Source organism: Scleropages formosus, chromosome 7, assembly GCF_900964775.1.
Source record: "Scleropages formosus chromosome 7, fSclFor1.1, whole genome shotgun sequence".
Classification (NCBI taxonomy): Eukaryota; Metazoa; Chordata; class Actinopteri; order Osteoglossiformes; family Osteoglossidae; genus Scleropages; species Scleropages formosus.
The window spans coordinates 13,832,318-13,856,724 of NC_041812.1; the positions used below are offsets into that span (position 1 = coordinate 13,832,318).

General features: G+C 41.4%; 1 protein-coding gene across 2 annotated transcripts in view; it reads right to left on the reverse strand.

The window, feature by feature from the left end:
• LOC108931674 (corticotropin-releasing factor receptor 2) overlaps window positions 1-24,407 on the reverse strand; it is a 48,378-nt gene that overhangs the window by 17,246 nt on the left and 6,725 nt on the right. The window lies entirely within an intron of this gene.

Consider the following 24,407-nt stretch of genomic DNA (forward strand, 5'->3'; position numbering starts at 1 on the left):
TCATGAAACTCTGGCTGAAGTATTGTGTGGGTGTTGCACTCATGAGTGTGCAGAAAAAAGGCAAGAGGAAAAGTCTACAGTAAATGTGGTGTCAGGTCCATGTTTACAGTTCTGTCCACCTCATTATTATACTCCACTTTTTAACATTAACTTTACATTTAAACTTTTGTTTATATACTGTATCAAAGTACCTCTGCAGAGAAACTTACAGTGAGCAAACCAATAAAAATAGCTAGAGAAGAAACTGGTTTATAGTATTATGTATTTAGATATTTTACACAATGATGCCTTGACATTTTGCGTTTTATTCTATTTTACTCTCTACTCTAGGTTGCATAGAAAGGAAACTAAGTCCGGTGTTCTTTGTCTCTCTGTATGATGTGTCAGACCCACGCTGGCTCCTAGTTCACACCAATTCACATTTTTAAAAAAGAATTTAGAGCTCTTGCTCTTTTTTGCCACTGGGATTTTGCTGGAATATAAATTAACATTTATGGAAAGGATTTATTCATTCCCTGAAAAATTAGCATGTTTTAAATTTTTATGTAATGGACTCTGAACTTTTTTCTTATTTTTTTTTATGCCATGTTTATCATTTTTTCTGAGAATACTTGAAAACGGTTGTTGACTTTTAGAAAATCCATTTTAATTTTCATTATGCTAATTCATTCAATTTAAAGAAAACATGATATTTTCAATTAGTATATATGCCATGTAATATTGGCAGCCCTCATAAAATCAGATAAACAAAGCCTATTTTATGGCAGACTGAAAGTATTTGGGTTTTTTTTTTTTTTTTTTTATTTTTCCCCCCTCACTACTTCCTCCGCACATTGGAGGACTTTATAATGAGCAGTCCCGATGTTCAGAGTCGACCGGAATGGGATTAGTAAATTGTTTTTCAGATGCAAAATGCAAGCTGGAAGAATGTTCTGCTGAAATCAAATGAAACACTTGTCCTGATAAAATGACAAAGCCAAATCATAGTTATACGTTTAAAATATTCCTACAGAAGGTACAGGTTTACACAGAATTAGTTCATGCCAGACTTTAGAGGGACTGGAGGGAAATGGGCATGTCTGGAGCAGGAATTTCTGGAATACACCCAGTAATAAAAGCTCATTTGCATTACACTATAATATCAGCTGTTGATTTTCCCATACAACAGTTTCCACAGAGGGAGCTATGTGTGACTTGGCTATGGGAATGAAGGATACTACAGTAATCTTGCCAAAAACAGATTGATTTTAATATTTCTTAAAAAAAAAAAAAAAAATCAGAATAAACAGAAAATGGGAATAAGTGTGTGTGTGTGTGTGTGTGTGTGTACAGTATATATAAAATTACAAGAAGAGTAGAAATATGGGGAATAAATTCCTGATCCTTCAACAACCAAAATGCGTGATCTTGTTTGTTTTGACAAACGCTGTATACCAAACACCTTTAAAATCTTTAGGTCATACATTCAACAAGAAAAATCATTAAATATAAAAACTTTGCATAGAATGTGCATCTTAACCTCACTGAACTGCAAAGTGGACTTTGGTATGGCAGGTCCATAATCAAATAATTGAACATACCCTACACACTTACTTATCTGATGCTTTTGTCTAACATGGTATCCCTGTGTACAGCTGTTTAATCTTTGTCAGTTCAGGGTGAGCACCTTGGTCAAAGGTACTACAGCAAGAGCAGGAAAGGAAGAACCTGAGTCCTCCTGTAGGTTTAACCACGACAACAGATTTCACTGTAAAGGTATTTGCAGAACACTACAAAGTCCCCTTTGTTGCGAATGCAGGCTTGATTCAGCAGCACGAGCCACAGGTAAAACTGGCATTTACCTCTTTGCTCCCACCTGCAGGGTCCTACAAGTGACGTGTTCTTTTTAGGTAGTTTTTCCATTACTTGCGATTGCATGAAACCTGCAGGTTAGCCTCATGGCCACCATCAAAATGAGTGTTTTATAAGTATTATCAACACATGCTTATTAGGACAAAAGGCATTCTGCTCGGGATGACACACAAAGCTGAAAGGTTGTGCTGTTTTAATAGTTTTATTGCCCTAGTTTTCTGCTGACCTCAAATTTGGACAAAATCTCCTTAACCACCATTTAACAGCACCTGACTTAACTGCATTTTTCATGTACACAATGCAAGTCAGAGTATGGAAGCCTGCGTATGCCACATTAAACAATATTCTCATCGCTGCGTCTAAATTTAGGCTCCTTCCTCATGGTTGATGGCACCCGTCTCGTGCCTGACAACTCCAGCATACGCGTCTTCTGGAAACTCTTGCATGCAATAGTGTCTGTGGGCCTGTGAAATAGTGGAGTTTTTTTTTCAAAAAACTTCTTTTGACAATCTTCAGAATGTAATTTCAAAATACGTAAATATGTGTGTAACTCCACCATGGATAGTTCCAAGCCTGGCTGAGAAAGGAGGGAGGTTGGGCGTGGGGCTAGCTACCCCGCACCGTAAAAACCTTTCCAGGTACAGAAACTTCATGATATCTCAGCTCTTAGGGATGCCTGGAGAATCCTTGTTGTTGGCCTATGTCCCAGGAGAGGTGGAAGGCATAAGAAGAGAATTGTGTGCGCGTGTATATTCGTGTTGTATATATGATTTTTTTTTTTAATTTAAATATAGCATTTCCAGATACTAAATAGTGCCATTGCAGATGAGTTGCCTCCACTCTCAGTGCTCTTTTGTTTAATTGTATGAAATTGATCCACTGATAGTAATACACCTTGTTTGTGTGACGTTCAAAGAAAATCTTAAGTCTCTTATTATAATCAGCCACAAATTCATATTTTGTGTAGATTCATAATCAAGTGATTTCATGCATTTTGCAAATCAAAATTAACTGGCAATTGTTCCTGTAATTTGCATGCTGAAATATACTAGAGAGTTGGCTGGTAGAGATTTTACTTCAGAATGGCATCCTGTACACTGTTACATTTTAATTGTTTTTATTAAATTGGTCTTTGATTCAGATGCTGTCCTTAATTGTTAATCTGATTCCACAATAAGTGCTGGTAAATCAGTCCCACATTTGTGTAGTTATGAGCACTGAAATAATTGCACAGTTGCATAAGAACAACAAAGTTTATTCTTCACAGTAGGAAGCGGAGCCTTTATCTCAGTAAAAGTGTTGAAGTGCAAGGTTTGCACATCTTTCATCCTGCAGACCCCTCTAGCCTCTCAGAGTGTTGTGCCTTTCCCTTTTAGATAATATTGTTGTGTAACTGAAGAAAAATAAGTTGAATTATTTTCCTACCCCCCCAAAAAAAGCATTTGAACAGTTGGAAACATTGTGATAAAGCTGGTAGAAAATGCAAAGTACAGCAAAGCCGTATAACATGTAAAACTCATAAAGCCTCTTTTCCTGACTTTTTCAATCACAGCCAGTTGCATTCAGCAAGATGACACAAAACAGGCTTCAGCTGGGTGGTTTGTTATAGCCCCGTTCAGTTCAATTACCAGAATAAACAAACGGAATAAAATTCACAACATAACCAGCTGGTAGTGTAGTGGTTAGAGCTATTGCCTTTTGACCAAAGGTTGCAGGTTTGATTCCTACCTCCAGCTGTTGTTGCCTGTAGTAAGCTACTCACCATAAATTGCTCCGGTAAAATTACCCACTTGTATAAAGCTAAGTAGTTGTAAATACCTTAAAACTGTAAGTTGCTTTGGGGAAAAAAGCTTCAGCTGAATGAATAAATGTGAAGCAGATAGTCAACTCAGAAAAGGTATGAATCTATTTACTGTATTGATCTGAACACAAGTAGTAATGTTTCCTTGAAAGTGGCAGTGGGACCTTTGTTGTGAATGAACTCCAAGGGCAGTCTGTAAAACCACTGCATCACTCCTGCTCTTCTTTAACACAAATTTACACTGTTTACCCTGATTATTGAATGAAATGTGTGACATGGCCATAGTATGTTGGAACTGGTCTTGTGAAGGCATGAGTTGCACCGCGGTACAGGCTGTGTGAACAGTCACATGGGGTGCTTGTTTTGGTCTGGTTTGCATTGTGTCAAACCTCACGCTGGCAGCAGCAGAAAGGGCTCTCTTTCTGACGTAATGTGAGATGTCATATCAACACATCCTGCCTTTTCTTATGACTGAAGGATTCCGCTATGCCTTTCATTTATTTTAATAGTTTTTCCATTGACGTTATTCCACTTCTTCTTCCTTAGTCTTCATTTGTACCCCAGTCTTTCCATAAATCTTTACTTATAGGATGCATACATATCACATTTCAGTAAGTCCTACAGTGCCTTTGCGCCTTCCTACTGTGGGTTCGTGCGTTCCCTCTGTGTTTGAATGGGTTCCTCCCAGTGCTCCAGTTTTCCTCCTTCAATAAAAAGATTATAAATTGCCTTCAGTATGTGTGTGTTATTGCTTTGCTTTACAAATAGTGAATGGCTATAGGGAGTCTATTGTTGTATATGCACTGTAAAACACCATGGATAAAGGTATCCCAGAAATACACCTGTCACTCACACAACGGAGCCCGTATAAAAATCCTGTAGCAGCTTGTGATAAAATACATGAATAAACAGGCTTATAAGTCAGCACAGCACCATTTATACCGGTCACGCGGTTTTTGTAACAGGTCAACCACACACGTCCCCAGTAGTACCGCTTGCATACATGATTCTACACAACAGCAACACAGTTAGGAATTGGCCTTACGGGGTGATCTCACGGGACAAATGGACCAAGGTAAGAAAGGGATGAGCATCTTACTTAGTAATCGTTGTAGGTCTCTTTACAGAAAAGTGTTTGTAAATGTAAAATTTCCATTCCGAAATAACATAACTACAACATTCAACTGTTTAATGTTTCTCTGGTTTGTCTGTTTGTCATTCTTTGATCCCTGTGCTTCTCATTCTGTAGATGTGTTCTGTAGATCTCTGTAGGTCTCAGATTGCATTGCTTTGCAAATCAGTCTTGGCATCTTAAATAAAAAAAAAAAAAAAAAAAAAAAAAAAAATTGACAAAATGATGTGTAATAAATGACTGAAAGGTCCCATTCTTTCTTCCTCAACAAGCACAAGTGGTTTACTTATTTTTCTTCTTTGGAAATACCATATTCATGGCTTTAATTATTCACCGCACAACCTGTGGAGATACCCACCTATATAGCCACCCTGTGGTCAGACTAGTAGAGTAAACATTCGGTGGAGTGGAGCTGCAATTACTGAAAAGGAACATTATTATTGTGTACTGTAATAAAAATGGACACACACAAGTACAACAGTTTAAATAAACCGCAGGACAAAAAGCCCACATTCACTATGGTATATGCTCCACATGGTGGGGTGTTTTACTTTTGAGTAAAATAACTCTAGTATAAACTCATGTGATGCAAAAAGCAGTGTACAGCACAAATCTGGGGCTCCGGGAGTCACGGTTACATAGGAATACCGAAGATTGGTGCCTTTACAACTTACGATGCAACCAGCGCTGTGCTGGTATGGAAGGACTGGTGGGCAAGGAGCTGGTAATGAGGCAGAAGAGTTGGGGAGGCGCTGCACAGATCAAGCCAAGAGGGAATGCTTGTCACCAAGCAGTTGAAAAGAAGAGTCGGATGAAGGCAGATTGAGCGGCGCTTCGGTCTCTGCAAAGGACTGAATGAGTCCAATTAGTGTCTGTGAAGGAAGGCGCTCACAGCCCAGTCAGTAATGGGCACTCATCCACCAAAGGATTCAGGGTGAGAGAAAGGAGCAAAAGGGCTTTGCTATGGAATGAAGGAACAGGAAATCCTCCCTCAAGTGTTGCTTTTGGGAACAAAATGGGAATTAATCCCCTTTAACTAAAGAATTATTTATTTCTTCCGGAGGGCGCGAAGTGCAGGGGGCTAGTGTTGTATGTGACTAGTGTGTGAGGGCTTTTTACAGTGTCATCGTGAAGGTGTTGAGGCGAAAACAGCATGTGAAACGTCTCCGTCTCCCAGGTTTGCACTGTAAATCTGAACTTCGCACCTGCACCTCACAGTATAGCCAATGTAAACTTGTGAAATGTAAGGCCCGGCTCTCGTTTGCCTCTGTTTACTCTAGCACGTGTTGTGCTAATTGGGCAGCGTTTCCAAAACCAGCATTGCCATTGCTGAAAACCCATCAAGAGCCAGGTCACCTTCTCATTGCATCTTGAAAGAGCCAACATGCTTCCACGAGTTGCTTCAGCTCACGGAGTGTCACCTTTCCATGGTTTGGACTCCCCTTTACTGCACTATACTGGAGCTGACACCGCTGCAAATGACAGGATTCCAGCAAGAAGTTAAATTCAGATTAGAAGCACAGACACTGTGTTCTACACCATCTACAGCAGGCCAAAAACACACTGCAAAGGGACGTAACAGGACGGAGTTGTGGGATTTCTGGTCAATCCAGCAGATCAAGTTCTTCTCCAACGTTGCTCTCATGAGGAGGCGGCGTCCCCGAAACGGTTAACCGTAACGGCCGAAAAGTAGTGCAGAGTCTGAAATCACTGAGAAAGTGACTCTCTGCAGCAGTTTCCCAGGAGCCTCAGCACATATAGGCCTCCATAATAAACCGGCTACGCACGATAGTCAGGCATTCCTGCATTTCTATAAACGGCAACAGAGTTTTGTTCTAGAAATATCTCAGCCAAGCTGAGGTGAAAAATTTACACCTCTCATAAACATGGCTCTCACTTTAAAGATGCCAGCAAATGACTTTCTAGGAAAATAACTGTACAGTAGCAGCAGGTGGCATAATGGTTTGAAGTGTCGCCTTATAATGGGGAAGTCAAGGTTTGAATACCACTTCCTACAGTGTATCCTTGATCAAGACCTCAAATTGGTATAGTAAAAATGACTGTATAAATGGGTAAGTCACTGTGAGTACCTTAGTGTACAAAGGTCGTTTTCATGGCCCAACTGACACACATGGAGCTGGCCTAATTGTTCTGAAGAATTTCCATCTGACATAACTGCATGTTTCCTACTAAAATAATTTGGTGATAGAAGCCGCAGCTAACACTGACAAAAGATGTCTAGAGAGAAGTGGCTCCCACTGAGCCTCCTTGACTTCCCCCACGCCATGGCTCCGACTGTCTGGCCTCTGTGTGCAAATTGTTAGAAGAATTAAATTACGCCAACTCCTTAATTTTATCAGCCGAGTGCAACTCAGATCTGTGTTCAGTGCGTCTCACGTTAATTGATTTAATAAGGACAAACATTCAAATTGTTTTAATTCAAATTAATTTTATAAATTAAATTTAAGAGCAAGACACACACACACACACACACACACACACACACACACACACACACACACACACACACACATTTTCAGAACCACTTGTCCCATACGGGGTCACGGGGAACCGGAGCCTAACCCGGCAACTCAGGGCGCAAGGCTGGAGGGGGAGGGGACACACCCAGGACGGGACGCCAGGCCGTCGCAAGGCACCCCAAGCGGGACTCGAACCCCAGACCCACCGGAGAGCAGGACTGTGGTCCAACCCACTGTGCCACCGCACCCCCAAGCGCAAGACATATTCCCATTATATGATTTGATGATCTTAAAAACAAGCCACCTCTTTGTTGTAAAGGAACTTTGAGCTCGACATGTGGATTTCTTTGCTGGAAAGGAGCCTAGAGCAGTGCCAGAGTGGCCGTTCAGACAGTCGGGACTTTTCCCGGTGGTGCAGGTCTTAATTTAACAGACCGAATGCTTCCAGGATGCTAGGACTGTCCGTCTGAGCATCACACTCAATGGTTTTCACTCTCCGTAGCTGATACACACAGGTACATGTTTCATTGGTCGATCACAGCCAAAATTCATCCATAGTGATGGTACAATATCGGATTTTCGTGTTTTGAGGACACATTTCCCAGTCGGCAGCCAAATTGAGGGTGACAGCCGCAGGAAGAGAATAGAAAAGTAGCACTGGAAAGAAAAATCTTCGGGATGAAGCTGCGTTAAGGTGCTCTAAAATAACCGATATGTTCTGATTTAAATACGGCTGAGACGCAGCAGGTGCACCATAAAATATTAAGGCAACTTGCACTCAGTGTGTAGTTGTACTTTTGAAGGATATGGAGGAGCCTGCAGAAAATATTGTCATGGATGTTGTATGCTGGCACTCATCTATGCAATTACCTACTTTGCTATTTTTAATAAATGCAACAGTGGTGCAGTTTGTGACGCTGGAGCTTCACAGCACAGCCTCACAATAAAGAGATTTAGTTTATTGGTACGCTGCTACCTTAAAGCTCGAGCATTACACAATGAGAGAATATGTTTTAGAGTGATGGCAGACAATTACAGGACAACTTCAAATGTAATTCCCATGTAATTTCAGGTCATTTTGAGAAATTAAAATGGCTTATAGTTTATTTATATATAATGTTTACTTAGTTTTTGTTTGTCATTGTTTTGTTTGTCATGGAACAGCCTGTTGGTTGGTGTCTGGCACAACTGCTCTATTAGTGTTTTGCCCTTCAGTTGCCAGTGTCGCTAAGGGTCCCTGGCTCCGAGTGGGAATGTGGAGGCCCTCTGCTGTAATCGCCCTCCTCTCGTGTCTGACCAAGGTAGCCCATGGACACTTGTGTTGGTGGGAGACAACCCGGTAGGGTCACTACGACAGCCCGAGCTCAGCTACAGCTCTGGTGCTTGTGAGCGATGGCGCCCTCACCAAAAGGCACTTTCTGGAAACATGCCGACTGATGGATGTTTAACATCGCTTTTTCCAAACACATTCCAAAGACAGGTTCTTTAAATAGGTAGAAATATTTCAATTATAAAGACAGGCAGTCCTTTAATATATTAATAGCTCATTTTTGACCCAGAACCCTCTTATGGTAAAACAGGTATTTGTTCTTATTTTTTCTTTGTATTCATGACTTTTTATGGAATATTTCATGTTGTTGTATATTTCATGTATATGAAGGTTAGGGTAGAGGCAGAAACAAACAAGAGATTTAACTGATGTTAAATTTGGATGTCGGTTCTGGAATACATTTACTTTTTTTACAGAGGTCGACTGTCTCCCTAAATTGAGTCAAACTTTTTAAATAATCCTCTTAGATATGTCACGGTTAAGTGTCATTCCGCTGTTTATCATCTCACTCGAGCTCCTCTCAATGTGATCTTAGTCGAATTGCCGACTGGAGCCTCTGAGTGGGTTTAATAACACAAAAGGATAAATGCCTTTTTTTAAAAAAAATGTTTTGTGAAATGTTACATAGCCTTTTTTGCTTTTCTGAGTAGAAGATGTAGAAGGACAGGGGCGTATACCACGTTTCAAAGAGGGACGGGTGGCACCAGGATGTTCATGTAATTAAACAAGCTCAAGCTTAAGGTTTTTGGTTGAAGCCCCACTTACTGCTACAGCTGTAGTACCCTTGGCTGAGGTACTTACCCTGAAGTACTCCACTGAAATACCCCGGTTGTATTAATGGGTCAAGCACTGTAGGTTGTGTTGGAAAAAAACATGAGCCAAGCAACAGATTAATAATAAAAGGACTAAACAGCAGCTCTGTTTGGTGCAAATGATTCAGCTTAAATAACGTCTTAAATAATTTCACAGAGGAACGGAAAGCGACGCAACGCAGCAGGCGAGCTGACGGCAATATGCTGCCCATGGAAACACCATGGAATCTCAATGGCCAAATATGCCTTAATAGCTTCCATCCCTGTATTTGCATGTATTATAATAATAATGTTATGAAACAGGAACTTTTTATCTTGACACTTATTATAACATCCCTTTATGTAAAATTACCATAGCATATCCTTGACGTTACTTATTAATATAGCTAAAGACTTTCGACCAAAATGTCCAATAATATTTTTATAATAATCTTTTGCGACATCAGATTTTGCAAAATTTTGTCAAACTTTGACTTCCCATATGTGCGTCCAAAATAAAAAGTGCTTGGATGGAACACATCCTCTATAATTTACACAGAAACTGAATTTGCCCCCTCATCAATAAACAAACAATCAAATTAATAGGAATAAGTAAGTTGTGCCTCTGTGTCCTGATGTGATGTGTGGAGGCCACCAGCTGGGAACCCCTGCCGTGTTCCCTGGCCATTGCGTTCCAAACAGGGGGGCAATCAAGTGCCACGGAATGGCATCATGGGGGAAAAATTATAAATGATTAAAAAATGCTACTGAAAGTAATCCAACAAGCTGACCTGAGAAACACAAAGTTGTTTGCAAGCAACAGAGCAGAGTGTGTATCTGCACACATCTGCAGCGCGTAATGAATCTGAACAGCAGTAATACCTTAGGGTCTGGTTATGGGCTGACCGCGGATGGGCCTGCGGAAGCAGAAAATGCTGTGGATGATGTTTAATCCGTTACAAAAGCAGTGGCTCAATCACCAGGGTGTAGCAGTGTAAACATACCGCAGCTGTACAGCATGGAGACAGTTCAACAGCAGCACTGCACTTACAGTGCTACAAAAAACGTGAACGAAAATTTCACAGTAAATATTTAAAATGGGAAGGGGGTGCGGTGGTGCAGTGGGTTGGACCGGGTCCTGCTCTCCGGTGGGTCTGGGGTTCGAGTCCCGCTTGGGGTGCCTTGCGACGGACTGGTGTCCCGTCCTGGGTGTGTCCACTCCCCCTCTGGCCTTCCGCCCTGTGTTACCGGGTAGGCTCCAGTTCCCCGCGACCCCGTATGGGACAAGCGGTTCTGAAAATGTGTGTGTGTGTATTTAAAATGATTCTCATAGTCATTTATAGTACATGGTTAACCACTTTATGTAATTTTAATATTTAATGCGGTCTCTTTATAAAGTAGTAACGGTTAAGCTCTGTATAAGAAGGTTTTACTGTAATTCAAAGGTGTGATTTAGCGACACGTCACTGTTCGTCACTCTAAATTTAGCCTGATTGTGTTGTAAGTATGTCAGTGACCTCCGGTTTAATGCTATGTGGGCTGTAAAAGTGACCATCTCTCGGCAGCCTCTCCAGCTGGACACAGGAGACCGTGTGCACAGCGAATTACTCTATGAAAATGGGCTGTGATACACACACACACACACACACACACGCGCGCGCACACACAAGGTGTTAGACTGCACACTGTGACGCACTGACACATGGCACAAGCGTTCTCCCTACAAAGCACATGGCCCTTTGCTGGTACTTCTGTTTGGATAATGACATGTTTGCATAATGATGCCAGCAAAGTGAAGCCAAGAGAAATCAGGGCATCATTGTTGAATTTGAAAATACACAAAATTTCATTTGAATGAAACAAAAATGGCAACTGATGTCTGATATTCCATAAATAGAAAGCATCAGGTGATCCCAGTGTTGGACACTGCATGTGAGACATTCCTTCACTGAAGGAGGCAAAAAAAATGCAAACAGTTGAATACATACACACACACATATTGTAAGACAGCTGTGGGTCCTCACTGGGCTCCAGGGGAACACCGCAGTACCCATGAAAGAGAGCAGGAGGTGCATAGGAAAGCATCACTCTGACACCCCCACCAAACAGCATACACATAATGACATCCCTGTGCGCTATTTGGTGGGTCATCTGCAACACATCTCACACACACACACACAGTCTGAAGCCGCTTGTCCCAAGCGGGGTCGCGGCAACCTGGAGCCTAACCCAGCAACACAGGGCGCAAGGCTGGAGGAGGAGGGGACACACCCAGGATGGGATGCCAGTCCATCACAAGGCACCCCAAGCGGGACTCGAACCCCAGAGCTGCCAGAGAGCAGCAGCCAGCCAAACCCGCTGCGCCACCGCACCCCCCATTCTACAACACATGTGCTTCCTATTTTTTTTGAGCTGATCCTCTTCCTCAAACTTATACTGATCTACCTATTTATATAGCAGAATAATTAGAACGTATCAACTCAGGACAAGTACCATGGGATGAGGGATTCAAACTCACTTCCCTCTGAGTGAAAGGCAACAGCTCTAACCGCTACACCCCCCCTTGCTGATCACCTGCCAGGTCAAGTGAATTGTCCGTTAGATGCAGGCAACATTTCGATTATACTAATTCTTATAACTATTGAAGTTCATAGTAAAGAGAAGTGGAAAATGAGTGAGCAATAATTAGAAAACAGAACATCACACACACATCCGAATCAAGTGTCACGGCTCCTCGCCAGAATGCTTTGACGGCGAAGGCCTATGAGTCACGTGGAAGTCACAGTCAGTGTTTCTCAAAGGACCACGCTCCTCAGGCAGCTGAGCCAGAAAGAGACCCTGGTGCTCAGAGCCCTCTACCTGAGAAGAGAGCCATGGGTTTGAGTGGCTTGTTCCTTCCCCAGTAGCCACAGCTCCTGCTCACATTCTGATAACGTTTTCTGTCCCCTTTTTTTCAGCCACACACACTCACATCCTGTTTCATCAACTGAATGGGTCTTAAATCAGTGGAGGGACTCTTGTCCTGAGAATCCCACGGGGGTGTCCTTCTCAGTGACTGGCAAATGATCTGGGGCCAACTGAGTACATAGGACAAGGAAATTGAGCTTTCTCAAACACACACACACACACACACACACACACACACACACACACACGGCCCATTGAAAGACTTAGCAGGGCAACCTTCCCAGAGACAAAAACATGATGGGAATTTCAAACGTCAGAAAGAAGAGGTGGAAAAAAAGAGAAACGAGTTCTAAACTTAGCAAAGGAATCATAATTTGCTCCTGCAAATTCATCCACGGCCGCTGACATAGTTATTAATATTGATGTATCATAAAATTATAAGAATTTATGACTGCCAATGTAATGCTTGCGAAGGCATTACGACAAACAGTTTGTTCAAAAGTGTTAAAATGAATGTTTGATTACTCATATAAATGCTGTTTGAGCAAATGCAGTAGAGAAGGTCTAAATGTAAGCAGGTCTGTCTGTAATGGGTTACCTCACTACTATTGAACTGAAGTGACCACACACATGGTTTTTGTGGTAATGAAGGCTACCTGTCATGCGGAACACAGGGAGGAACCAAGTGCAGCATTCTTCGTCTGAAGTTGAGGGAAGAGGCAAGTTTTCAAAAACAGGGACAGGCTAAGGGTCGGTCGATCGGCGAACAGGACAGGAATGAGGATCCATGGACGTGGTTGGAAAACGAAGCAAGGGGTCAAAAAACCGGAGATCATGAACAGAGAATAGAGTAAGTGTGTGTGCGAAGTAATGCGAGAAAGGGCGGTTGTCCCAAACGAGATTCCGCAACGGTACGGGAGCTGAGGAGGATCTTTATAGGGTGAGCGATTACTCAGGAGCTAGTGCAGAGTCAGGTGTTGTCGCTTGTGTTGTGGGCGTGGATGTGACACTACTGAAGTGATTTACCACAGGATTCTGCACATGCATGTCTTTGGAAACCCACAAAAACACGGGGATATCATGCAAAATCTCCACAAACTGAGTCGAATTAAAACTCATGTCCAAACACACATCTTAGCACCCCCCGCTGCTCCTGGCTGCAACAGCTTCTATCAAGTTATACACTTAATATGCATTTAAGACAATATAATTAACTCTGAAAGATATAAACACACTTGCATGCGCATTGAAAATAATATTTACAACTAAACTGCTGCTCATAAATAATCATATAAAAACATAGTCCAGATTTGGTAACATTACAATTTTTCGGAATCCCTACTTAAGTCTAGTAGCTGGAAAAGCCAACAGGAGCTGGAAGGTGGACTGTACAAAGTGGGGTGTTGGTGCTCCTGTGAGCCAACCAATTAGTCACTTAAAACACCCGAGATGACAAAGAGGGGTAGAGCTGCTCATGGCTCATGCAGCCGCATTGTCAAAGTCCCTACGTGAGTGGAGCAGAGTGGCCACATCTCTTACGGCTCCACAAGCACACCGAGGACCACGATGGCATCGATCATTCCGTCTCCTGGTGGTTCGCAGCAGAACAGGAAGGCAGCTCACACCTTGACCGCATGGGGTTTGATGCGTGATCAAAGTGAGTAACACCTGGACACCTGCAGTCACCCAACACAGCTCAGCTGTGCTGATCAACACACGGACGTCACCCGTGTTGCCTGGCAACATGTGGGAGCATCCAGAAACTAGTGAGCAGAAGATTTATGCTTCTGAGCAATAACTTACTTTAAAAACCATTTAAAACTTACTCTGTACACCACTTCATATGTAATTGAACATATTGCTGGATACTGTGTGTCTACTTGTACTGGGATGTAATGTACACACTCCACACACAGGCTGAAACCGCTTGTCCCAAGCAGGGTCGTGGCAAACCAGAGCCTAACCCAGCAACTCAGGGCGCAAGGCTAGAGGGGGAGGGGACATACCCAGGATAGGACACCAGTCCATCACAAGGCATCCCAAGCAGGACTCGAACCCCAGACCCACTAGAGAGCGGGACCCAGCCAAACCTGCCACACCATCATACCCCCTGTCCATACTCCACTTCAGTTCAATTCATTTTTATGGAGCGCTCTTCTCATGCAGTGACACAGTGTGTGAACACAGGCATAAGGCAAAGAAACAAATACATCAGAACAAAGAAACAGATCAGTGCTAAGATCAGTACTGGGATCACACTGTGCATTAGTGCTACACTACGTGCAACAAAGCCTTCGGACCCCTACGGAACCCGACACTTTATTCTCACAGGGAATGCAGATTCACCGCAGTAAAATTAAATTAAATGAGACAACATCTTCATAGCTGTTTCACAACATCTGCGCAAAATGAAATAAGTATTTGTTGAGGCCTTCATTGCTGAATGTGGATTTCAAATTTAGCACATACCGTATAAAATTTGTATGAAAGTAGACTGTGAGACAAGTGCCAGCTGCCACTGCATCAGTATCTGATGTTCCCTCACTGTGTTGCTGTATTTCTCCAAAACTGCTCTTAGAGATGCGCCATAAACACAGACCTGCAATGTTTGGTGTTCACAGCTGTAGACCTGGGCAGGAAACGTGCGCTTGTACACTTAATCGGTTAAAATAATTGTTTAATCAGCTTCAATAAGCATAAGTGCAGCTTCTGTGAACTGCATATCGTACGGTGCTCAATTTTTCTTTATCTGCTTTCATAAAGGATGTTTTGAGATCACCATCCCACACACTGATATCCTCCACCAAATGAAAACAAGACCGAGGAGGCTCATTCCCAAGCAAAGTAAACTAGGGTATAAGCCAAAATTTACTGAAAGAAATATTCTAGTGTAAAAAGTAAAACGGTTCAGAAGACGCCAAAATGGAAATGAATAATACAAAGTCTATACGTGAAATTAGATGTAAAGACTGATGCGAGAGGCCCTACGTATGCGCCCGCCATGAAAAGCCTCAGCAGAGCTTTCATTTGTACAGAGCCATAAATGGCAGGTCCCACAACAACAGTGACCTTTAGAGAGCGATTTATTCCTGACCACGACTGCTTCATTCCATCGCGGCTCTCGGCTAGTGATGTTTGGTTCCAAAGAGGTCCCTGTGAAATTTGCACACGATGCCCTACCACTTACCACGCTTACATCTACATTTATTAATTTGATGCATTTTTTCACAGCTCCGCACAGAGAAAGCAGAAGCGTGTTTCACCAATAGAGCAACATTCCCACAGTGTGACGCAATGACAAGAAGAAAAATAGGCAGATAAACTGCGTGTCTGTAATGGCTTAATGACATACTAATTAAATAAAGACGTGCAGCTGGTAGCAGTACCTATCGCAGAGGAGGCATTGCTGCTGTTCTCTAAATTATTTTGGCATCAGTCAAGAGGGAATCAAACTGATTTGGGAATATGTTCCAAATCCCCAAGGGCTCGTTCCAAAACATGCTTCATGTGAAAAGATTCCCCCCAGGAGTCACTGTATCAGCGCACATTCACTGTCAAAGGCCTTTTAGTGATTTCTCTGATCATAAGCTTATTGCTTTTATTTATTATTATATTTAGTTATATAGACATTTTTAAATTGATTTTCGTGTCATGGTGACGCAGCAGATAGTGCTGGTGCCTCCCAGCACCTGGGCTGTATGATTGAACGTGGGTTGGAATCCAGTTCAGTCTCTGTGGAGTTTATGTATTATCCTCATGTATATGTGGGTTTTCTCCTGGTGCTCTGGTTTCTTCCCACAGTTTAAAGACATGTGTTTCTGGGTGGACTGGTGACTCTAAATTGCCTGTTGTGGGTGTGTGCATGAATGTAGATCTAGTATGTACTCTGCCTCACACCCCTCATTTTAAGAGAGATTTCTGAAGGTGGATGGAGCATTGCATTGTGAGACTCAATCACACATGTTCAATGAATATATCATCCATCTATCATCAACAACCATTTCTCCTGAGCAGGGTCACAGCGAGCCAGAACCTAACCCAGCAGCACAGGGGCCGAAGGGGAAGGGGACACACCCAGGACAGGAGGCCAGTCTGTCACAGGGCACCCCAAGCAAGACTTGAACCCCAGACCTGCCACACAGCAGGCACCAGCTACAGCTGCTGCACTACCATGTCCCCCTTGTGAATCTTTCAGTAATTGATAAAACAGGATGTAAAAGTTAAACACTAGCACATTAATCATGTCAGAGCTTTCAGAACTCTAAATGCAAAGTATTTTCTCTTTAACCAACTCTATCTTGGTTTTAAGGCAAAATCTAAACGGATGTACAGTTGAAGTCAGTCTTGAGTCAGCTGAATAAAGACTACAGCATATAAATTACATTAATGGGAAATTTTACAAGCTAAATCAAGGTGAGAATGATCATCTGAAATTCTAGTTTGTGCACAACTTATAATTTCACAATGGAGACATGACAGGTTTTTCAAATTGTTGCCGGGAAAGAGGAGGTAAAATAATGAAATAAGCTTGATGCCAACAACATGGTACTAGCCAAAGCCTGATGATTAAGAGTCCACTGTAGAGAACAGCAACTTGGGTGCCTCCTGCTACTTTAGTTAAGAAAATGTGATGAAAAACCACGGCATGCATTTGATAACGTATAGTGAGGAGCTCGTAGGGTTCACTCCAGAAAACACCCCAGACAAGGCTTTTTTCATTCGCATTAATGGAAGCTATGAAACTGAGACCAAATGGAATCATTCATTGACATTTTACTGACCTTGCCGAGTACAGTATTGAATAAAAAATGCAGAAACTTATTTTTGACATCAGAGCTCATCAACCAAGTGTTGTGCAGGATGCTGCTGCTACAAAATAATAAAAGCAGCAGATTTTTTTTTTAACATCATCACAAGGAACAAGTGCTGAGATGTAAAACTAAACCCTAAAGAACAGAGAATTCCTCAAAATTTGTACAGCTGTGATATCTTTTCCTAATGTAGCTGTAAAAAATAAATTGTGAAGTAAAAGTAAATGCTAAGGGGACCAAAAATATATACTGTAAAAATACAACAAGGTTCATAACGTCAAGAGAAATTACCTCATATTCAGACCCAAGGCTACATGTTAGAGTATGAACTTTGAAGGTTAAAGCAATTTCTTTTCCCTTAGAGTGGTCTTAACTTAGTCCCACAGCTTCACAAAATGTTGCATGCAAATTCTGTACAAATAATCACATCTTTGTGAATTCTTTTTCATAATCTTTTTTTTTTTTTCTCTCACTTACAAACATTTTTTCTAAAGGAGGGTTGTGGTGGTTTGGAACCTATCCCAGGAGCACAGGGCATTTTACTTACACTAAAATGTACCCTAAGGAACTTTTACGTCATTTTGTTATGAACGCATGATTTTTCCCTTCCCCAGATAACAGTACTTCAGCGCCAGCTTCATCACGAATTTACAAGTTCCTGGAAAGTACAATTCACCCTAATGCACGGCTGAACACTTGTTTTCACAGCAATGAATGCAGCGACAGCGGAGCAGCTTTGAGGTATAGAACTGAGTGCTCCGGAAGAACACACACGTAGCAGTTACCTTAAAACGGAACATTATACAACATTTTATTATTGGAGAAATAGACCGTGCTTTTGAAAATAATTGGGTTTCACAAGTCTATCACAAATAATCTTGATTTCACAGAGTAAAGACTGTTGAGCAAAGTAAAAGCTATTAGTTATGTTTCAATGGACTTTCCTTCTTTCCTGTGTCAATGGACTTTCCTTCCTTTCTTACACCAATATTCTCCATGATCTTCAGCTTTCCTTTTGCATTTTATTGTTATTTTCTCTCTGCTGTTGGAGACAGAAAGATGGCTTTCACAGCAACCATGTGAGAACCCAATGACAGTACTATACAGTTAACTGTCACTTTCAAATTTTCCACATGCAGGTGCATTAAAATGTTTGCCCTTAGAGATGATTACAGTAACTCTTTCCTCATTTGAAGCTTGTCAACACATTCAAAAAAGTCGTGTTAATTGCAAATTCAAATAATTTTCAGCTGAGCTTATGTTTTGTAGGTGGTGCTCAACTAAAACCAACATGGCTACATCGACCTTCCCTAAGTGAAGACGACTTTGGTATCACTTCACGTGGTAAATGTGTCCCTCCACTGTCAAAAGAGGTTCACTAATGAGGCCTTTGTGTATCGCACTGATTCACAAGCAGGCTTTGCCTAATGCTGCAGCTATGTTGGTTTCAAAAAGCAGATTTCTTGTTTTCAGCTCATCTTGCGCTCTCTTCAAACTCAACTCATCTTGGCTTCAAGTCATTTCCTCTTTTTGAAGCTCTGTCGCATTGCAATTACTGAAGCCTTTAGCAGGAAAATATGAGCTTTATGAGTAACTCAATAAGACTTGCAACATCACTTTCAACTGCAATACTTTTGTAGTGGGTATTAAAAAAAAACTGTAAACTCTGCTCAGTTTAAAAAATGCCACAGTGGACCTAGGAAAGGAGGTTTATTATAGGCCACTTGTTTCAAAATGGTTCACTTACATACAAGAATAACCAAAACCTTAGAATTTTATATTTACATTTGAAATACTTATGTATCCATGTTGGCATTAATCAACAATTTCCTGCTTTGATGAATTCAGAAGTGAAGCATGTGAGCAGTTAGTAATGAGGTTAATGGTGGTGTTTTCTCATCAGGGAACACTGAGTTGAGGATGACATGTTTAACACTTGGGGTGGCAGGGAGACTCTCTCTTTAGCAGAGACCACAGTGTCACCTTCATTCTCATCATGTGTTTGTCAAATCAGAGTAAACGGAAAATCCAGGAAAGGTTCTGGGTCCTGTTTTCCTTTGGGTCCAAATTTAGGGCGCAGCTCCACATGTTCTAAACCTGGGTCAAAGCCTCAGGCTTCATCTGCTCCATGCAGCATCATATTCTACCACGGTCAGTTCCAAGTCTGTAACATGTCTACTCCACTCTGCTTTCACAGCAAACATTTTAAAACATGCTTACTGTGGTAAATTGAATTAGCATGACCCAAAAGTGGATTGATGAGGCAGTCAGGTAACGTGGTGTACGAAACAAAGTGCTGGACTCGGACCGGTGCTCAGAATTTGGGGACAGACTGATAGTTTGGAGATTTTCAGTTTAAAAAAGATCCCTCTGCTTTGGTAGAGCTAAAATAAGAAACGAATGTGAAACGTGAAGCTTGCGGCTCATACGTACAGTTCATTCCAAGCTTAAGTTTCGTGATCATACTTAAATGAAATATTCAGAGGTATTTCACAAATCCTCTACATTGCATATGTAACTTGGAAGATACAGTGCATTAATAAAGAAAAAACTACTAAAACTTTGGCATAAATGATTCCTATACAAACACCTAGTTACAGGAAGTTAGCTGATTTAAATATAATTTATTAAACATAATGCTACTCTCTATATGGCTCCCATTCAAATTCTGCCTTGTGGAGGATGTGGTGGCGCAGTGGGTTTGGCTGAGTCCTGCTCAGTGGTGGGTCTGGGGTTTGAGTCCTGCGTGGAGTGCCATGCCACGGACTGGCATCCTGTCTGGGGTGTGTCCCTTGTGTCCTGTGTTACCGAGTTAGGCTCCATTTGTTGCAACCCCGCTCAGGACAAGCGATTTCGGACTGTGTGAGATCTGTCTACTTTTATCAGACCTAAACTATATTGGCAAACATAATTTCTCAAAACAGAAAAACAGGGAAAAGACACTGTTTATTAAACTCATAATACTGATGTTGTTTAATACAGTATTGTCTATAAACCTCACCGATGTTTAGATATGGTGTGCAACTTGGAAACATGAATGTGCTAACGCACAAAAAATGTATATTTATTTATTCAAAGTATTTTACAACAGTTAGACTCACGTGACTGTATTAACATGGGTCTAAAACAGGGCAAAGGAAAGTATGAGAAGACTGATGAAATTGTTTTAAATCCTCAGGCACTGATTTGTACACTGCACTGTAAGAAAATATGAGATCTTAAAATTTGTTAGAATAGTATAAAAGCTCAGACTTTAATTTGCCAGAATGCATGCACTGACAAACCACTGAAAAAAACAAGGCCGATTAATTCAGTAATACGATTTGAGTCCTTTGCTTCTCTGCATTATTACTGAATGCAGTGACAATGTACCATTTGGCAATAACATATGGCTGCACTGATTTTCTCTGGCACAGTAGACGAATCACCTTGAGCTCTCTTATGGACATATTTGATTGTCCAGATTCTTCTCATTTAGTAGGTGACACTTTTTTCGAAGTTACATATAATTCAAAGGTTGCACACTAAACTACTGAAGTCTTTATCCCAGATGTGTACAGTTTTACTGATTTGAAATGGAAGTCAGTTAGAACCCAAACTGACAATATATTTAACCAGGAGCTATCTCAAGTTGGAATACGGACATCATGAGAAATAAACCCTGACAAAAAATAAGTACTTAACCCTCAAAGAAATGTTGTGCCACCTTTATTAATATTGATAAGTTATGAGAGTGGAGAGCAAATGTTTTATGGTGGGTTTCTATATACAATCTAATCTGCATCGGAATGATTTCTCTTTGGATCCTATAAGGTTTGAGGCAAGTGGATCCATAGCGTGCAGATGAATTACGACAAACACTGATCCCCCCAAAAGCGAACAGGTCAGAAGAATGATTAATTCTCCAAGTCTTGCCAATTCTCTGTGAGAAATTATATTTCTGCTCGGCATGGGCGGCCACAGCACTGCCACAGGATTCCTCACTGTAACGCGTCTTCTGGGAGGGCTATAATTCAGCTGTGACTGATCCACAGCCATTTGGAAGGATACTGATAAGGACATATGCAGAAGCTCTCTGCGATGGAGAAGGTTAAACACTGAGTCATGCAGTTGAGCTCCATGACTGGACCGTGCTCCAGAAGACTGATCCGAGACAGCAGATCAGGAAACGTCATCACTTCCTGCAGAGTACCGCAACATGGAGCCTTTACCCCTGAGTTAGAGACGTTGAGCCCGGATTTGATCATCAAACTGTACAGCAAAGTCAACAACAAAACTCATTATTCATGTAGCAAATTATATATTCGGGAGAGCGGGTATTTCTTCCAATTATTTTGGGATTATCTGTAAAATATGTTGAGAGAGATGTTTTCTCTTTTAAAATACCAGTTGATGAGTTCACTTTTAATGTGCCCTGAAGATCCTAAATGTAAAAATATTTCAGCAGTGATGGAGAACCTTTACTTATTATCATCCATCAGGTAGCATAGTAGATGCAGCTGCCACCTATGCCCTTGGAGGTTGTAGGTACGAATCCTACCTCCTGCTCTAGAACCCTAGATTAAGGCACTTACACTGCATCGATACAGTAAAAATGACCTTGCAGTGTAAAGAGGTAGATCAGAGTAAGTGGCTTTAAATTCTGCAAACTGCTTTGGATAAAAGCATCAGTTGAATGAATAAATACAAATTCCACCATATGTTTAGTTGTTCTTTTGGGAAAGTGTATTGATTATAACGTATAAAGTCAATGCTGTAAACATCCTTGACCATGTGTTCCTTCTAAAACAGTTTTAAAAGCTGATACGCACTTAACGAAGATATATTTATTTGCAGTCTAATCCAGGTATCTTTCACGGCAGTTCATTATCTTATGGAAATATACTCCCTCGTATGTTTGTAAGAGGCGCGTGCTGTTCTAACCACAGCAATTATGAGAACATAAATAGCATTTATACTGTGATAAAGTGATGCCTTTTTTTAATTCGCTTAACACAACGTTAAAGCTCAGCATTCAGGCAGCCCCGTGTTCCGTCACAGGGAAAACTGTAGACCCCGCGCTTTGATAAAATCGCAAAGCGAAAGACGAACGTGATGATGTGCCAGCAAGACTCAGACTGCGTACCATTATGCAATGATTTCCAGGCGCAATATAAAGTTGTGTTTCAACAATAAAGTTATATTGCAGAGTTAACAGTGTTGGGTTAAAAAACACATATTTTAAAGCTATAATGGCAACGACTAAAAGACGACACCAACATTATTTTTTAAAACCGTTTTTTCCCTCCATTATTGGGCTAGCTACGTCGCACGCGCACGCACATCATTCCGCCGCGAGCGAAGAGAACGCGTGACTGATGGACGCTGAGCCCAGAACGTCTCATGCGACCCAAGTGTCCAAAATAAAGAAAACGTTTTACTTTGACTCGTTAAAAACAAGTGGTTTCGAAATTAGAGATCGCTCGTCTTAAGGGTGAACGACACATAGCCAGAATAGACTGGCTCCGTGGTGGAACGACCTCCCCCTCTCACTCAGAACTGCTGAAACTCTGTCTACATTTTAGGGTCTTAAAACTCACATCTCCCAGACTCACTTCGCCCAGGATTTCTTAAGTTCACGTAAGGTGTAAATGTTCATGCTCAAGATCATGCGGATAAACCTTTACGCAGCTACTCCTGATGTAACGTAAATGTATCTCCAAAAAAAAAAAAATAGGAAACCCAGCATTTATACTAAAATAGTGATGCATTCCTGGAAGGTGATCACAGATCAGGCATCGTCGATATTGAGTTTTATGTAGTTTTGTGAACATTGGTGCATGGTGGAAAGAAACTAATAACTATACTTAAGAATCACACGTCTGTGTAACTATAGTATGTTATAGTATCTCTTTCTCCCATGTAATGCACTAAATGTATTTTCTATGATGTACGTCGCTTTGGAGAAAAGCGTCTGCCAAATGAATAAACGTTAATGGATCCAGAAGCTTTGCTTTGAGGAGCGCGCGCAGGTGGCTCCGCTCACTGAGCGAAACACCAGGCACGAGTTATTAATTTCGCAATAAAAAAAGGCGCAGAAAAATGAGCGGCGCAACTTTCTACTATCTCCAAAATGATCAAACTTTAAACTTTTGAGATGGAGATCGGCGTGCTTCCCCTTAGCCATGACTCCGTTGTGCGCGTTTTTCTCTGCGTACGGAGGGAAAGCGCGCGGCTAATAATTACGAAAAATTAAGTGAGCAGAGCAACATCTCTCTAGATCATTTATTGTAAACGTCACATTTGAACTTTCTTTAAGTGTATTGTCCCCAGTTTCCAGCTACATATCTGGACACAGCGATGTGATGTTGCGGAGGAGGACAGCGCACCTGTGCCAGGTGTGCAAACCCCACCTACTGTACGTGTCCCTCCATCGCAAAGCTGCCGTGAAACCACTTCATTGACCGCCGTTGAGGTTCATTCTGTCAACTTAGACTTTCGTTGAGTGTCTGTTTTTTTTTCCTTACTTATTCATTATTTTTGCACCTGTCAAACGGAAGACTAAACGCCTTTGCGTTATTCCAGATTGTCAGCAATGAATGGGCAAAAAAAAGCATGTTAATACAAAAAAAATATTTTGTGTGATGCGTATGTAGTACAGTTATTATACGTGTTAAGAACACAGTATGGGTAAAATGACATCTACATAACAGGGCTGTTTCAACTGCCAGGCACACAACTGGTGAAAAACGCAGAGCTGGAAACGACAAATAAGAATCCAGCTCTAATTAAAGTCCGGAGCAGTTAATAATTAAAAGGTTTAATTCTTTATTTCATCCAGGATTTGCATGCCAGGAATCCCACCCCAAACCTCAACATTATGAGGATAATTAATGTCTCTCAGAGACCGAAATAGGAATTCCCGAGAGCCTCTGGAGTTGTGACATATTTGGAGGAGTCTACAGAAGGTACTGAGTGAATCCACAGACGGTAATGAGCTCCATCCCCTCCTGCACCCTGTGTGTTGATTATATACATATAAATCCTGCAAGAGATGACACAAAACCCATTCATCAGCCCACGTTTTGAAAGCACGGCAGGAGATTATAATTGCTTTCTAAAAACCGTAAATTGCTTTTTTTTTCTTTGCAAACTGTATGCCTGCGGTATTTTGGATTCTTTTATGCTTTCTCACTGCATTATTGAAACTGATGGTTTGTATACATCCTTCAGAAAGTCTGAGTGACATCTGTGGATTTTACAGAGCGTTAACTATTTTTAAAGACTGAGTGAAAGCAGCTTTAATATTTTTTCCGTTCCATCAT